Source organism: Hyla sarda, chromosome 2 (genome assembly GCF_029499605.1).
Source record: "Hyla sarda isolate aHylSar1 chromosome 2, aHylSar1.hap1, whole genome shotgun sequence".
Classification (NCBI taxonomy): domain Eukaryota; kingdom Metazoa; phylum Chordata; class Amphibia; order Anura; family Hylidae; genus Hyla; species Hyla sarda.
Window position 1 is genome coordinate 390,955,121 of NC_079190.1, and position 18,665 is coordinate 390,973,785.

At 47.9% G+C, this 18,665-nt stretch overlaps 1 long non-coding RNA gene across 1 annotated transcript; it reads left to right on the plus strand.

Moving 5' to 3' along the window:
• The first annotated feature begins 3,215 nt into the window (after window positions 1–3,215).
• Window positions 3,216–18,451, plus strand: LOC130357996 (uncharacterized). The gene is made up of 3 exons (XR_008889361.1): window positions 3,216–3,321; window positions 4,709–4,897; window positions 18,419–18,451. It is a non-coding gene; the product is annotated as an uncharacterized LOC130357996 (long non-coding RNA).
• Window positions 18,452–18,665: the final 214 nt, after the last annotated feature.

Consider the following 18,665-nt stretch of genomic DNA (forward strand, 5'->3'; position numbering starts at 1 on the left):
CTACCTTCCCACTGGGGGGGGGCAGTCTAATCTGGGGGTACTATCTACCTACTGGGTGGGGGGTTATTCTGGGAGTACTACCTGCCTACTGGGGGGGTCTAATCATGGGGTTCTATCTGCTTACTGAGGGGATGGGGTTAATCTGGCAGTACTACCTGCCTACTTGGGGGGGGGGGGGGGGATCTAATCTTGGCATACTACCTGCCTATTGGGGGGGGGTAATCTGGGGGCACTACCTGCCTACTGGGGGGGGGGTAATCTGGGGGTACTACCTGCCTACTGGGGGGTCTAATCTGGGGTATTACCTCCCTACTTGGGGATGGGGTTAATCTGGGGGTACTACCTGCCTACTGGGGGGGTCTAATTTGGGGGTACTACCTGCCTACTGGGGGGTCTAATCTGTGGGTACTACCTCCCGATTGGGGGGAAGGGGGTTAATCTGGGGGTACTACCTGTCTACTGGGGGAGGGGGTTAATCTGGAGGTACTACCTGCCTACTGGGGGTGTTAATCTGGGGGTACTACCTGCCTACTGGGGGGGGTCTAATTTGGGGGTACTACCTGCCTACTGGGGGTCTAATTTGGGGGTACTACCTGCCCACTGGGGGGGTTAATCTGTGAGTACTACCTGCCTACTTGGGGGGTCTAATCTGGGGGTACTACCTGCCTACTGGGGGGATGGGGTTAATCTGGGGATACTACCTGCCTACTGGGGGTCAGGGGGTTAATCTGGGGGTACTACCTGCCTACTTGGGGAGTCTAATCTGGGGGTACTACCTGCCTAGTGGGGGGAGTGGGTTAATCTGGGGGTACTAGCTGTCTACTGGGGGAGGGGGTTAATCTGGGGGTACTAACTGCCTACTTGGGGGGTCTAATCTGGGGGTACAAAATGCCTACTGGGGGAAGGGGTTAATCTGGGGGTAATACCTGCCTACTGGGGGGTGTAATCTGGGGGTACTACCTGTTTACTGGGGAGGGGGTCTACTGGGGGGTCTAATCTGGGGGTACTATTTGCCTATGGGGGAAGGGGTTAAACTGGGGGTACTACCTGCCTACTGGGGAAGGGTCTAATCTGGGGGTACTACCTGTTTACTGGGGAAGGGGGTCTACTGGGGAGGGGGTTAATCTGGGGGTACTACCTGCCTACTGGGGAGGGTCTAATCTGGGGGTACTACCTGTCTACTGGGGGGGGGGTCTAATCTGTGGGTACTACCTGCTTACTGGGGAACGGGGTCTACTGGGGGAGGGGGTTAATCTGGGGGTACTGCCTGCCTACTGGGGAGGGTCTAATCTGGGGGTACTACCTGCCTACTAGGGGTGGGAATTAATCTGGGGTACTACCTGTTTACTTGCAGGGGTCTAATCTGGGGGTACTACCTGTCTAGTGGGGGGTCTAATGTGGGGGTACTTCCTGCTTACTGTGGGGGGAGGGGGTTAATCTAGGGGTACTACCTGTCTACTGGGGAGGTCTAATCTGGGGGTACTACATGTCTACTGGGGGAGTCTAATCTGGAGGTATTACCGGCCTACTGGGGAAGGGGGTTCATCTGGGGGTACTACCTGCCTACTGGGGGAGGGCCTTAATCTGGGGGTACTACCTGCCTACTGGGGGGTCTAATCTGGGGGTACTACCTGCCTACTGGGGGGGCGGTGTTAATCTGGGGGTACTACCTGCCTACTGGGGTGGGCTAATCTGGGGTACTACCTGCCTACTGAGGGGCAGGGGGTTAATCTGGGGGTACTACCTGCCTACTTGGGGGGTCTAATCTGGAGGTACTACCTGCCTATTGGGGGGAGTGGGTTAATCTGGGGGTACTATCTGCCTACTGGTGGGGAGGGGGTTAATCTGGGGTACTACCTGCCTACTTGGGGGGTTTAATCTGGGGGTACTACCTGCCTACTGGGGGAAAGGGGTTAATCTGGGGGTACTACCTGCCTACTGGAGTGGTCTAATCTGGGGCTACTACCTGTCTACTGGGGGAGGGGGTAAATCTGGAGGTACTACCTGCCTACTGGGGGGAGGGGATTAATCTGGGGCATTACCTGTTTACTGGGGGGGGGCTCATCTGGGGGTACTACCTGTCTACTGGGGGGGGGTCTAATCTGGGGGTACTACCTGTCTACTGCGGGGGTGTCTATTGTGGGGCTACTACCTACCTACTGTGGGGGGAGGGGGTTAATCTGGGGGTACTACCTGTCTACTGGGGGGGGGGTCTAATCTGAGAGTGCTACCTGTCTACTGGGGTGTCTAATCTGGGGGTACTACCTGCCTACTGGGGGAGGGAGGGGGTTAATCTGGGGGTACTACCTGCATACTGGGGGCAGGGGGTTAATCTGGGGGTACAACCTGCCTACTGGGGGGAGGGGGTTAATCTGGGGGTACTACCTGTCTACTGGGTGGGGGGTCTAATCTGGGGGTACTACCTGCCTACTGGGGGGTCTAATCTGGGGGTACTTCCTGCCTTCTGGAGGGGGTCTAATCTGGGGGTACTACCTGTCTCCTGGGGGGTCTATTCTGGAGGCACTACCTGCCTACTGGAGGGGGTCTAATCTGGGGGTACTACCTGCCTACTGGGAGGGAGTTAATTGGGGGATACTATCTGCCTATTGGGGGTTAATCTGAAATGGGGGGCATGTGACATGGGGGAGATGAAACGGGGGAGGGATGGGAAGGGAAAGATGTGACAACGGGGGTGAGTAGTATGTGACAGCAGAGGGGGGGGGAGAATGTGATGGGGGATTTTGACTAGGAGGGGATGAAAATGAAATGGGGAAGATGTGAAATGGGTGTTGGATATAAAATGGTTGGGATAGATGTGAAATGGGGGGAGATTAGACATGAAATGGGAGGATTTCACCATTTCATTATTATATCGAAATCACAATATTTAGGTCCATAATCGCAATCACACAGTTTCCCCATATTGTATAGCCCTACTAGCTATGTTCCTGGCTACCAGGGTGCAAAACTATGACTCCCAGCATGCCCGGACAGCCAGAGGCCATCTGGGCATGCTTGGAGCGGTAATTTTGCAACAGCTGGAGGCACCATGGTTGGGGAACGGTGACCTACCTACATATCTGGCAACCTGCTCTTTTACTGAGCGGGACACCACGGGGGGGGGGGGGGGGCATTATGACATTATATAGATGAGGAGATTGTGTAGTGTTAAGGAGAGCAATGGGAAAATGCAGATTCTAAGATGTTTGTCCTGCAGATGAAGAGAGATAAAGTTTTGGCTGAAAGAAGACATCTTGGCGGTCTGAGTCGGACAGAGAAGAAAAGGAAAGAGGACAACGCTGATCAGAAAAGACATGATCTGTGAGTTCCTTCATGTAGCTGTAATCACTTATATGGTATATATCCTGTGTACAGCTGCTATGTACCTCTATATGGTCCTGTATATAATCCCTTATATGGTATTTATCCTGTGTACAGCTGGTATGTACCTCTACATGGTTCTGCATATAATCCCCTTTTTGGCTCCACCTTCACACGGCCACACCCATGACCAATGTGGGCTGCTTAGTCTAAAATGCCCGGGCCTATTTTTGGTCCCAGTCTGGCCCTGGTGGTATTATTCACAAATGGGGGAACACATGTTTACAGATCGGACAAGGGTTGGGGAGGGGGGCAAAATGAGGTTTTGCCTAGGGTGGCAAAATCCTTACACCAGCCCTGAGCTCATTCAAATAAATGAGAAGGGGGCCGGGTATGGCTGGGATATGGGAGTGCCCGGTTTTCACTCCCCCCAGCTGGATTTGGTCCTCCGTATGGCTAAAACGTGGTTTGAACCCACCCTTACCCCGACATAGTGGGTCGTAACCAAGGGCAACAGTTATCAAAACATTGCAGGTAAATGGAAGATTAGTAATGTTATATCTCTCAAACAATATTTTAATCCTGGTACATTTAAATATGTTAAATTTCACATAATGCATTAGTATAGAACTTTTGTTTATTTGTTTTTTAAATTGGACAATTTCTTTAAAGGTGTACTCCGCCCCTAGACATCTTAACCCCTATCCAAAGAATTGTGGATAAGATGTCTGATGGTGGGGGGGATGGGTCTGGCTGCTGGGGCCCCCCGCGTTATCCGGGCCGACTCTGCAGAAATCTGAACACAAAACTTGGGGCAACATGGTGTCCATAATGTCAAACCACACCCCCCTCTATTCATGTCTATTGGAGGGGGAGTGACGGCACAGAGATCGCGGGGCCGGACCCCTCCGATCAGACATCTTATTCCCTATCCTTTGGATAGGGGATAAAATGTTCAGGGGCGGAGTACCACTTTAAAGGGAATTTATCATCTCTATTTGCTCCAAAGAACTGCAGACCCTATTGCATAGCTGACAGGGAATAAAATAAAATTGTACTTTTTCTGGAGCTGATAATAGTTGCCAAATTTATAAAATAAGTTTTCTATTTTTCAGCCAAGTTCCAAAGAGGTGGGGTTAAACTGCTAAAGTGCCAACGCCTGCCATACCTTTTCGCTTGCTCCCACTTCCCAAGCCCTCCTTGATTGATGTTCAGAGCCCTGTTTGTCAATGAAGAAGGAGCTGGGAGGGGGGAGCAAGTAAGTGGGTGTGCCAGGCTGTGGCACTTGAGTAGCTTAGATCAGCCTCCTTGCACCCTACATTTATGTATTACACCTGACTATTAGACAGTACTGGATTAAATTATGTGGAATGTTGATTACCAACAGATCAAGGAGAAATTTTTCTGCATGACAATCATGGGTGGTTCTTGCCATGTAAAATTGTCAGAACCCTGAAATAAACCAACAGACCCAACAAAACTAAGGAATACATGAGAGTTTGCTCATGGTTATTAAAAAGAGGAAGCGCATGCAAACAGGAGGAGATGAGGACGAGGATACAATGACACAGGAGAGGTAAAAATAAATCCTTAATATTGGTCAGAATAGATCTGATTTATAGATTTGCAATTGAAGACTAGATCTATTAAATATAATGTGTCAAATTATTAATGTAAATTGTTTTCAATCTAATTATTTAACTATACACTTTGCTGATGTTTACAAGTGACCAAGTATATACTTTCTATTCAAAAAAATTTTGGACAGAGGGCACAGTCATAAATTAGCAGACCTAACAAATATTATGTAACACAGTCCCATGCATGTTCAGTGGCCAGAGCTGCTGTCACGATGCCGGCTGGCAGGTAGTGGATCCTCTGTGCCAGAGAGGGATTGGCGTGGACCGTGCTAGTGGACCGGTTCTAAGCCACTACTGGTTTTCACCAGAGCCCGCCGCAAAGCGGGATGGTCTTGCTGCGGCGGTAGTGACCAGGTCGTATCCACTAGCAACGGCTCACCTCTCTGGCTGCTGAAGATAGGCGCGGTACAAGGGAGTAGGCAAAAGCAAGGTCGGACGTAGCAGAAGGTCGGGGCAGGCAGCAAGGATCGTAGTCAGGGGCAACGGCAGAAGGTCTGGAAACACAGGCAAAGAACACACAAGGAACGCTTTCACTGGCACTAAGGCAACAAGATCCGGCAAGGGAGTGCAGGGGAAGTGAGGTGATATAGGGAAGTGCACAGGTGAACACACTAATAGGAACCACTGCGCCAATCAGCGGCGCAGTGGCCCTTTAAATCGCAGAGACCCGGCGCGCGCGCGCCCTAGGGAGCGGGGCCGCGCGCGCCGGGACAGAACAGACGGAGAGCGAGTCAGGTAGGGGAGCCGGGGTGCGCATCGCGAGCGGGCGCTACCCGCATCGCGAATCGCATCCCGGCTGGCAGCGGAATCGCAGCGCCCCGGGTCAGAGGACGTGACCGGAGCGCTGCCGCGGGGAGAGTGAAGCGAGCGCTCCGGGGAGGAGCGGGGACCCGGAGCGCTCGGCGTAACAGTACCCCCCCCCCTTGGGTCTCCCCCTCTTCTTAGAGCCTGAGAACCTGAGGAGCAGACTTTTGTCTAGGATGTTGTCCTCAGGTTCCCAGGATCTCTCTTCAGGACCACAACCCTCCCAGTCCACTAAAAAAAAATTTTTCCCTCTGACCTTTTTGGCAGCTAAAATTTCTTTGACCGAGAAGATGTCCGAGGAGCCGGAAACAGGAGTGGGAGGAACAGATTTGGGAGAAAAACGGTTGAGGATGAGTGGTTTGAGAAGAGAGACGTGAAAGGCATTAGGGATACGAAGAGAGGGAGGAAGAAGAAGTTTATAAGAGACAGGATTAATTTGACACAAAATTTTGAAAGGACCAAGATAGCGTGGTCCCAACTTGTAGCTAGGGACACGGAAGCGGACATATTTAGCGGAGAGCCATACCTTGTCTCCAGGGGAAAAAACGGGGGGAGCTCTTCTTTTCTTATCCGCGAACTTCTTCATGCGTGATGAAGCCTGTAAGAGAGATTTTTGGGTCTCTCTCCATATGATGGAAAGGTCACGAGAAATTTCATCCACAGCGGGCAGACCAGAGGGCAAGGGAGTAGGGAGGGGGGGAAGAGGGTGACGGCCGTACACCACGAAAAATGGGGATTTGGAGGAAGACTCAGAGACCCTGAAGTTATACGAGAATTCGGCCCATGGGAGGAGATCTGCCCAGTCATCCTGGCGGGAGGAAACAAAATGTCGCAAATAATCACCCAAGATCTGGTTAATCCTTTCTACTTGTCCATTGGACTGGGGATGATATGCAGAAGAAAAATTTAATTTAATCTTGAGTTGTTTACAGAGAGCCCTCCAGAATTTAGACACGAATTGGACGCCTCTATCCGAGACAATCTGCGTAGGCAACCCGTGAAGATGAAAAATGTGTACAAAAAATTGTTTAGCCAACTGAGGCGCAGAAGGAAGACCAGGAAGAGGGATGAAATGTGCCATTTTGGAGAATCGATCAACGACCACCCAAATAACAGTGTTGCCACGGGAAGGGGGTAAATCAGTAATAAAATCCATACCAATCAGAGACCAAGGCTGTTCGGGGACAGGCAGAGGATGAAGAAAACCAGCGGGCTTCTGGCGAGGAGTCTTATCCCGGGCACAGATAGTGCAGGCTCGCACAAAGTCCACAACATCCGTCTCCAGAGTCGGCCACCAATAGAAGCGGGAGATGAGTTGCACAGATTTCTTGATACCCGCATGACCTGCGAGATGGGAGGAGTGACCCCATTTGAGGATTCCGAGGCGTTGGCGAGGAGAAACAAAGGTCTTTCCTGGAGGAGTCTGCCTGATGGAGGCAGGAGAAGTGGAGATCAGGCAGTCAGGTGGAATGATGTGTTGCGGAGAGAGTTCAACTTCTGAGGCATCCGAGGAACGAGAGAGAGCATCGGCCCTAATGTTCTTATCGGCAGGACGAAAGTGAATCTCAAAATTAAATCGGGCAAAGAACAGAGACCACCGGGCCTGGCGAGGATTCAGCCGTTGGGCAGACTGGAGGTAGGAGAGGTTCTTGTGGTCGGTGTAGATAATAACAGGAGAACTTGATCCCTCCAGCAGATGCCTCCATTCCTCAAGTGCTAATTTAATGGCTAGAAGCTCTCGATCCCCGATGGAGTAGTTCCTCTCCGCTGGAGAGAAGGTCCTAGAGAAAAAACCACAAGTGACAGCATGCCCGGAAGAATTTTTTTGTAGAAGAACAGCTCCAGCTCCCACTGAGGAGGCATCAACCTCCAATAGGAAGGGTTTGGAAGGGTCAGGTCTGGAGAGGACGGGAGCCGAAGAAAAGGCAGACTTGAGTCGTTTAAAGGCGTCTTCTGCTTGAGGAGGCCAGGACTTGGGATCAGCATTTTTTTTGGTTAAAGCCACGATAGGAGCCACAATGGTAGAAAAATGTGGAATAAATTGCCTGTAATAATTGGCGAACCCCAAAAAGCGTTGGATAGCACGGAGTCCGGAGGGGCGTGGCCAATCTAAGACGGCAGAGAGTTTGTCTGGATCCATCTGTAGTCCCTGGCCAGAGACCAAATATCCTAGAAAAGGAAGAGATTGGCATTCAAACAGACATTTCTCAATTTTGGCATAGAGTTGGTTGTCACGAAGTCTCTGAAGAACCATACGGACATGCTGGCGGTGTTCTTCTAGATTGGCAGAAAAAATTAGGATATCGTCCAGATATACAACAACACAGGAGTATAACAGATCACGAAAAATTTCATTGACAAAGTCTTGGAAGACGGCAGGGGCGTTGCACAGTCCAAAGGGCATGACCAGATACTCAAAGTGTCCATCTCTGGTGTTAAATGCCGTTTTCCACTCGTCCCCCTCTCTGATGCGGATGAGGTTATAGGCGCCTCTTAAGTCCAATTTAGTGAAGATGTGGGCACCTTGGAGGCGATCAAAGAGTTCAGAGATGAGGGGTAAGGGGTAGCGGTTCTTAACCGTGATTTTATTAAGACCGCGGTAGTCAATGCAAGGACGTAGGGAGCCATCTTTTTTGGACACAAAGAAAAATCCGGCTCCGGCAGGAGAGGAGGATTTACGGATAAAGCCCTTTTTTAGATTCTCCTGGACGTATTCGGACATGGCAAGAGTCTCTGGGGCAGAGAGGGGATAAATTCTGCCCCGGGGTGGAGTAGTGCCCGGGAGGAGGTCGATAGGGCAATCATAAGGCCTGTGAGGAGGTAGAGTCTCAGCTTGTTTTTTGCAGAAAACATCCGCGAAGTCCATATAGGCCTTAGGGAGACCGGTTACTGGAGGAACCACAGAGTTACGGCAAGGGTTACTGGGAACCGGTTTTAGACAGTTCTTGGAACAAGAGGACCCCCAACTCTTGATCTCCCCAGTGGACCAATCCAGGGTAGGGGAATGAAGTTGAAGCCAGGGAAGTCCAAGGAGAATTTCCGAGGTGCAATTGGGGAGGACCAAAAGTTCAATCCTCTCATGATGAGATCCGATGCTCATAAGAAGGGGCTCCGTGCGGAAACGTATGGTACAGTCCAATCTTTCATTATTTACACAATTGATGTAGAGGGGTCTGGCGAGACTGGTCACCGGGATGTTGAACCTGTTGACGAGAGAGGCCAAAATAAAATTTCCTGCAGATCCAGAGTCCAAGAAGGCCACTGTAGAGAAGGAGAAGGCAGAGGCAGACATCCGCACAGGCACAGTAAGACGTGGAGAAGCAGAGTAGACATCAAGGACTGTCTCACCTTTGTGCGGAGTCAGCGTACGTCTTTCCAGGCGGGGAGGACGGATAGGACAATCTCTCAGGAAGTGTTCGGTACTAGCACAGTACAGGCAGAGGTTCTCCATACGGCGTCGTGTCCTCTCTTGAGGTGTCAGGCGAGACCGGTCGACCTGCATAGCCTCCACGGCGGGAGGCACAGGAACAGATTGCAGGGGACCAGAGGAGAGATGAGCCGAGGAGAAGAAACGCCTCGTGCGAACAGAGTCCATATCTTGGCGGAGTTCCTGACGCCTTTCGGAAAAACGCATGTCAATGCGAGTGGCTAGGTGAATAAGTTCATGTAGATTAGCAGGAATTTCTCGTGCGGCCAGAACATCTTTAATGTTGCTGGATAGGCCTTTTTTGAAGGTCGCGCAGAGGGCCTCATTATTCCAGGACAATTCTGAAGCAAGAGTACGGAATTGTACGGCATACTCGCCAACGGAAGAATTACCCTGGACCAGGTTCAACAGGGCAGTCTCAGCAGAAGAGGCTCGGGCAGGTTCCTCAAAGACACTTCGGATTTCCGAGAAGAAGGAGTGTACAGAGGCAGTGACGGGGTCATTGCGGTCCCAGAGCGGTGTGGCCCATGACAGGGCTTTTCCGGACAGAAGGCTGACTACGAAAGCCACCTTAGACCTTTCAGTGGGAAACAGGTCCGACATCATCTCCAGATGCAGGGAACATTGGGAAAGAAAGCCACGGCAAAACTTAGAGTCCCCATCAAATTTATCCGGCAAGGATAAGCGTATCCCAGGAGCGGCCACTCGCTGCGGAGGAGGTGCAGGAGCTGGCGGAGGAGATGACTGCTGAAGCTGTGGTAGTAACTGTTGTAGCATAATGGTCAGTTGAGACAGCTGTTGGCCTTGTTGCGCTATCTGTTGTGACTGCTGGGCGACCACCGTGGTGAGGTCAGCGACAACTGGCAGAGGAACTTCAGCGGGATCCATGGCCGGATCTACTGTCACGATGCCGGCTGGCAGGTAGTGGATCCTCTGTGCCAGAGAGGGATTGGCGTGGACCGTGCTAGTGGACCGGTTCTAAGCCACTACTGGTTTTCACCAGAGCCCGCCGCAAAGCGGGATGGTCTTGCTGCGGCGGTAGTGACCAGGTCGTATCCACTAGCAACGGCTCACCTCTCTGGCTGCTGAAGATAGGCGCGGTACAAGGGAGTAGGCAAAAGCAAGGTCGGACGTAGCAGAAGGTCGGGGCAGGCAGCAAGGATCGTAGTCAGGGGCAACGGCAGAAGGTCTGGAAACACAGGCAAAGAACACACAAGGAACGCTTTCACTGGCACTAAGGCAACAAGATCCGGCAAGGGAGTGCAGGGGAAGTGAGGTGATATAGGGAAGTGCACAGGTGAACACACTAATAGGAACCACTGCGCCAATCAGCGGCGCAGTGGCCCTTTAAATCGCAGAGACCCGGCGCGCGCGCGCCCTAGGGAGCGGGGCCGCGCGCGCCGGGACAGAACAGACGGAGAGCGAGTCAGGTAGGGGAGCCGGGGTGCGCATCGCGAGCGGGCGCTACCCGCATCGCGAATCGCATCCCGGCTGGCAGCGGAATCGCAGCGCCCCGGGTCAGAGGACGTGACCGGAGCGCTGCCGCGGGGAGAGTGAAGCGAGCGCTCCGGGGAGGAGCGGGGACCCGGAGCGCTCGGCGTAACAGCTGCTAAATATTACTAGTGTCGGGGTGCTAAGTTATGAAAAGAATAGAAGTGGAATCCAATGTATGAATAGAGAGGGGTGAACTTGCACTCACCGTCAGTGTAGTTCATTCATTCACGGGACCTCCGTGCGGCAGGGAGATGTTAGATGAGAGTGCTCAGAGGGTCTGAGCGCTCTCATCTAACGTCTCCCTGCCGCATGGAGGTCCCGTGAATTAATGAACTACACGGACGGTGAGTGCAAGTTCACCCCTCTCTATTCATACATACTTTCTATTCAATTCTATTACACAAAGGGTCGGAGTGGAAGTATTGTATATTCATATTTGTAGTGTGGCATACATGTAAAGGTAAAATCACTTAAATGTCAAAATATCTTCAGTGTATGTGACATAGTAACAGGGGTGATAGGAAAGTAATATCAGAGATCTCTGAACTTTCAACATGACACGTCCAGCGGAGACACACACCTCCTGTTGTAGCATAAAACAAGAATTTATGTTCACATTATGTATGCTTAACCATTATAATGCTGGATCTTGTAATGACCATTAACCCCTTGGGGACGGAGACCCATTATGACCCTAAGGACGGGAGCATTTTTTGCAAATCTGACCACTGTCACTTTAAGCATTAATAACTCTGGAATGCTTTTACTTATAAATTTGATTCCGAGATTGTTTTTTCGTGACATATTCTACTTTATGTTAGTGGTAAATTTTCGGCGATACTTGCATCCTTTCTAGGTGAAAAATGCAAAAATTTCATGAAAAATTTGAAAATTTAGCATTTTTCTAACTTTGAAGCTCTCTACTTATAAGGAATATGGATATTCCAAATAAATTATATATTGATTCACATATACAATATATCTACTTTATGTTTGCATCATAAAATTGACGAGTTTTTACTTTTGGAAGACATCAGAGGGCTTCAAAGTTCAGCAGCAATTTTCCAATTTTTCGCAAAATTTTCAAAATCGGAATTTTTCAGGGACCAGTTCAGGTTTGAAGTGGATTTGAAGGGTCTTCTGGTTAGAAATACCTGATAAATGACCCCATTATAAAAACTGCACCCCTCAAAGTATTCAAAATGACAATCAGTAAGTGTGTTAACCCTTTAGGTGTTTCACAGGAATAGCAGCAAAGTGAAGGAGAAAATTCAAAATCTTCATTTTTTACACTTACATGTTCTTGTAGACCCAGTTTTTGAATTTTTACAAGGGGTAAAAGGAAAAAAATCCTCTCAAAATTTGTAACCCAATTTCTCTCGAGTAAGAAAATACCTCATATGTGTATGTCAAGTGTTCGGCGGGTGCACTAGAGGGCTCAGAAGTGAAGGAGCAACAATGGGATTTAGGAGAGTGAGTTTTTCTGAAATGGTTTTTGGGGGGCATGTCCCATTTAGGAAGCCCCTATGGTGCCAGGACAGCAAAAAAAACCACATCGCACACTATTATGGAAACGACACCCCTCAAGGAACGTAACAAGGGGTACGGTGAGCCTTAACACCCCACAGGTGTTTGACAACTTTTTGTTAAAGTCGGATGTGTAAATGAAAAAAAAAATATTTTTCCACTAAAATGCTGGTTTTTCCCCAAATTTTACTTTTTTACAAATGGTAATAGGAGAAAATGCCCCCCAAAATTTGTAACCCCATTTCTTCTGAGTATGGAAATACCCCATATGTGGACGTCAAGTGCACTGCGAGCGAACTACAATGCTCAGAAGAGAAGGAGCGCCATTGAGCTTTTAGAGAGATAATTTGTTTGGAATGGAAGTCGGGGACCATGTGCATTTACAAAGCCAGAACAGTGGAACCCCGTGGTGCCAGAACAGTGGAACCCCCCACATGTGACCCCATTTTTGAAACTACACCCCTCATGGAATGTAATAAGGGGTGCAGTGAGCATTTACACCCCACTGGCGTTTGACAGATCTTTGGAACAGTGGGCTGTGCAAACAAAAAAATTTAATTTTTCATTTTCACATTCCACTGTTCCAAAAATCTGTCAGACCCCTGTGGGGTGTAAATGCTCACTGTAACCCTTATTACATTCCGTGAGGGGTGTAGTTTCCAAAATGGGGTCACATGTGGGTATTTATATTTTTGCGTTTATGTCAGAACCGCTGTAAAATCATCCACCCCTGTGCAAATCACCAATTTAGGCCTCAAATGTACATAGTGCGCTCTCACTCCTGAGCCTTGTTGTGCGCCCACAGAGCATTTTACGCCCACAGATGGGGTATTTCCGTACTCAGGAGAAATTGCATTACAATTTTTTTTTCCTTTTACCTCTTGTGAAAATAAAAAGTAAAGGGCAACACCAGCATGTTAGTGTAAAAAAATTTTTTTTTTACACCAACAGGCTGGTGTAGACCCCAACTTTTCCTTTTCATAAGGGGTAAAAGGAGAAAAATCCCCCAAAATTTGTAGTTCAATTTCTCCCAAGTACGGAGATACCCCATATGTGTCCCTAAACTGTTTCCTTGAAATACGACAGGGCTCCGAAGTGAGAGAGCTCCATGCGCATTTGAGGACTAAATTAGGGATTGCATATGGGTGGACATAGGGGTATTCTACGCCAGTGATTCCCAAACAGGGTGCCTCCAGCTGTTGCTAAACTCCCAGCATGCCTGGACAATCAGTGGCTGTCCGGAAATGCTGGGAGTTGTTGTTTTGCAACAGCTGGAGGCTCCATTTTGGAAACACTGCCATACAATACGTTTTTCATTTTTATTGGGGGGGACAGTGTAAGGGGGTGTATATGTAGTGTTTTACTCTTTATTAGGTGGTAGTGTAGTGTAGTGTTTTTAGGGTACATTCACACTAGGAATTTGCGCTGCGGCGAAAAATTTGCCGCAGCTCATACTTGAAGCAGGAAACTTGCTGTAAACCCGCCCGTGTGAATGTACCCTGTACGTTCACATGGGGGGGGGGGCAAACCTCCAGCTGTTTCAAAACTACAACTCCCAGCATGCACGGTCTGTCAGTACATGCTGGGAGTTGTAGTTTTGCAACAGCTGGAGGCACACTGGTTGGAAAACCTTCAGTTAGGTTCTGTTGCCTAACTCAGTATTTTCCAACCAGTGAGCCTCCAGCTGTTGCAAAACTACAACTCCCAGCATGCACGGTCTGTCAGTACATGCTGGGAGTTGCAGTTTTGCAACAGCTGGAGGATCACTGGTTGAAAAACCTTCAGTTAGGTTCTGTTACCTAACTCAGTATTTTCCAACCAGTGAGCCTCCAGCTGTTGCAAAACTACAACTCCCAGCATGCACGGTCTGTCAGTACATGCTGGGAGTTGTAGTTTTGAAACAGCTGGAGGCACACTGGTTGGAAAATACTGAGTTGGGTTCTGTTACCTAACTCAGTATTTTCCAACCAGTGTGCCTCCAGCTGTTGCAAAACTACAATTCCCAGCATGTCTGATCACAGAAGGGCATGCTGGGAGATGTAGTTATGCAACAGCTGGAGGTACGCAACTACAACTCCCAGCATGCCGAGACAGCTGTTTGCTGTGTGGGCATGCTGGAATTTGTAGTTTTGCAACATCTGGAGTGCTACAATTTAGAGACCACTGAACAGTGATCTCCAAACTGTGGACCTCTAGATGTTGCAAAACTACAACTCCCAGCATGCCCAGACAGCAAACAGCTGTGTGGGCATGCTAGGAGTTGTAGTTTTGCAAGATCTAGAGGGCAGTATAGAGATCACTGTGCAGTGGTCTCTAAACTGCAGACCTCCAGCTGTTGCAAAACTACAAATTCCAGCATGCCCACACAGCAAACAGCTGTCTGGGCATGCTGGGAGTTGTAGTTTTGCAACATCTAGAGGGCTACAGTTTAGAGACCACTATAGTGGTCTCAGACTGTAGCCCTCTAGATGTTGCTATGCAACTACTCACCGGCTTCTGTCGCATCCGGGAGCCGTCCTCTTCTGCCGCACGGCGCCGCAGATCTCCGTCGCCGCCGCCGATCCCCGTCGCTCCGCTGCCTCCGGAGGGGTAAGTGGACGTCGGCGCCCGGTCCTCTTCGTTTTCCCCGTTCTGCCCCGCCTATTGTGGGAGGGCAGGACGGGGAAAACGAAAGTAAACCCCTCCGCCCCAGATCTGCTATTGGTGGTCTCGTCTAGACCACCAATAGCAGAGATAGGAGGGGTGGCAACTCTGCCACCTCACTCCTATCGCTTTAGGGGGATCGTGGGTGTCTTAGACACCCGCGATCCCCCTTCTATTCCGGGTCACCGGGTCACCATAGACCCGTAATGACCCGGAATCGGCGCAAATCGCAAGTGTGAATTCACTTGCGATTTGCGCCGATCGCCGACATGGGGGGGTCTAATGACCCCCCTGGGCATTTGCACGGGGTGCCTGCTGATAGATATCAGCAGTCACCCCGGCCCGGTCCCCGCCCGGCGCGCGGTGGGGGCCGAAATTCCCACAGGCGTATGGATACGCCCTTCGTCCTTAAGTACCAGGACGCAAGGGCGTATGCATACGCCCTTCGTCCCCAACAGGTTAAAGAGAACCAGGCAGTAGATTTTAACATATCTAACGCTTGGTAAATATGTTATATATGGTAAAATCTTTATCCTCACCATCCCCGGAAGATGTTTTTGCCTCCAGGGATGGTGAGGATATGAAGTTATAAAGTCCCCCTCGGCCGCCCTGTAGGTAGTCATCTGGGAGGAGAATAATACTTACCGGTCTTGTAGATCCGGCTGTGCTCCCGCCCCCTCGGCTTGATGTCTCATGTCACCACTCTGCTTTGTCTGCTTAGTGAGCAAAATGATGATGCAGGCCATCAATCAAGCTGAGGGGGCGGCATCATGGCCGGAGTGAAAGGACTCAGTAAGTATAACTCCCTGCCCAAGGGACTACTTACCGAGCGGCCGGGGGGGACTTAGTAACTTCATAGCCTCACCATCCCTATGGGTAAAAAACGCCTCCCAGGGATGGCGAGGATAAAGATTTTGGCTCATATAATGCATTGCCAAGCATTACAAAATATAAAATCTGCTGCTTGGTTCATTTTCACTCTGATTCATAAAAAAAGAAACGCGTACACGGAAATTTCTTTATACCAGAACAGAAATATGTTCGAATATAATGAGGAGACGTTCTGGAACTTCTCTACATTACATTCTTGTTTTGCCTTTTACTTTTAGACAGTACTGGAATTAATGGGGGTTTTCAGGACTTTTGTGATTGCAGGTCTATTCAAAGGATAGCCCCTCAACTGCTGTTCAATGCGATGCACTATACAGTAACTGGGGACGAAAGACTTACGCTCTTCATTATATAGTGGTTGTGCTGAATAACAGCAGCATGGCCCTCACTGAAGTAGGTGGGAGCTGAGCTGCAGTTGGCTGGTACCAACACTGTAGAAAGAAAGGCCCGGGGCTTCAGGCCCCATTTACTGTGTAGTAAGGGGAGCTGAATAGCTGATCAAAGGGTGTGCTGGGTGTCAGTATCCTGCCTATCAGCAAATAATGGCCTAGTATAAGGATAGCCAATCATTTAAATTTGAAAAACTCAACCAATCAAAAGAATAAAAATGCATAAATTAAAAATAAACATATTTTTATGTTTGGGAAATTTATGTATTTTTATTGTTTTGAAGAGTTGATTTTTTTAAATTTCAATGATTGCCTATCCTTACACATCCCTATACAAAAGAAAACCAATATGTCATATGTTAAATTTTTTTTTCTTTTCCAGCCGGAAAAACTATTGCCGGAAGTTCCAAGTGTACATTACCGTCCACATAGATGGCAATGTACTCTGCACGGGTCCTATCTGAAGAAAGTTAAAAATAAACAATTTAAAAAATAATTTGCCCCCAACCAAACCCCTACAAAAATATTTTGTTTATATAAAAAAAGAAAAGTGTTTTAATTTAACCCAAAAATATAAAAAAAAATAACCCAATCCTCCCCTCACATTAGCCATAATTAAACATTGTCTGTCAACATAATGCTGACAGCCGTAAGACACTGCACTATAATACTAGTTTAATGTATTATATGGACGAACAGAAGATCACTGGTGAAAGCCCTCCCATGGTATTAGTTAAAAAAAGAACAAAAATAAAACACTAGTTAAAAATATAATTAAAAAGAGCACCCTTAAAAAAAAAAAAAAAAATATATATATATATATATATATATATATATATACATATATATAAAAATAAACAATAAAACCCCTGACAATACTGTAACCAAACATTGACCCGGATTTATCAAACTGTGTGAGTTGAGAGATTGAGAGATTTTTCCACAGCAACCAGTCAAAGCTCAGCTATTGAGCTGTGGTAAAGTGAAAGCTGAACTATGATTGGTTGCTAGGAGAAAATCACTCCAGTGTCACCTGCACTAACCTCTTGGTACCAACAGATAGTGAAGGTGAAACTGATGACAATGGTACTTACCTTGTCCTCTTCCGTGGCAGGAATCTCTGGTAATCTTCTCCGTTAAGCTTCAACTCTGGGCCCGGCTTGGGGCACCGGCGGAGCTTAGTAACGTCACCGCTGCTGAGAGAGACAGCAGAGAGCAGCAGCGGCTTGGGGTATGGGCGAAGCTTAGTGATGTCACTGGTGCTGCTCCCTGCGGGGTCCCGCTGCTAGAGAACAGCAGCGGTGACGTCACTAAGCTCCACCCGTGCCCATGCCGGCCGGAGCTAAAGCATAAAGGAGAAGATTAACGGAGATCCCTGCCACGGAACGGGACAAGGTAAGTACCATTGCCATCAGTGTCACCTGCAATATCTGTCGGTACCGACAGGTTAGAGCAGTTGACACTGGTGACAGATTTCCTTTAAAAACTAAAAAGAAAAAATCAAGGTAATAAAATAAAAATAATAATAATATTAAAAAAAAAATGTATTAAAACCCACCTCTACAAAAATATCCCTTTAAAAACATATTTGGTATGAAATATAAAATAAAGAAATAAGATAAAATATATAAAAATGCTCAAAAAAACTTTATAATCCTATAAAAGCCCTTCATGATAGCCATAACCATAAACTGCCTTTCAGAATAATGCTGAAAAGAATATTACACTACACTACAACAGTAGTGCAGTGTTTTATACGAACAATCAGATCACTGGTAAAAGGTTGCCCTCTTTTGGGAATATGGGTGAAAGAACAAACCCATGAAGTAAAAGTGTAATAAAATGGTGTTTAGACCCCCCCCCCCCAGAAAAAAACAATAGAAAGGCAGAAATGCTTTGAAAAACTAAAAACGTGGATAATTTATAAAATATTTTGCTCCTGCCCCCTTCTCCAAAAAATAAAAAAACATATATGAACCATAAAATTTATGAATAAATAAATAAAAATTAACACATACCCCAAACATTGCAAAAAATAAACCCACAAAAACCTGTCAATGGTCTCTGTCAACATCCTCCTGGGAGTTATAATGCACTGCACTACTATAGAAATAAAAATCCCCATCATCTAGATCCCAATTTGTTCCATCTGTTAGTTTTTTCCTTTTCCTTATGTGGTTTCATAATCCCTGAGATAAGTAGTTCTGGCCCTAGAGTGTTATATATATTAGCGTCTGTAGCATGTATCGGGAACATGTTATCATACCTGTGTCTTTTTACAGGTGACTGATGCCAGGTGAGAAGGGGAACGGGACCTATACTTCCATCAGCTGCAAGAGAGGATGCACGATACAGGTAATTGATATTTATATTAATTACTGATAACAATCAGGCTGGATGTAATATCTAGACCTGCAGAGATGTCATAATCTCTTCTTTATACATGTAGATATATGTGTTGTTAATAAGTATATCGTCTATAGACAGCTTCATGTATAACACAACCATGTCTCAGGTACAGAGGTTAGG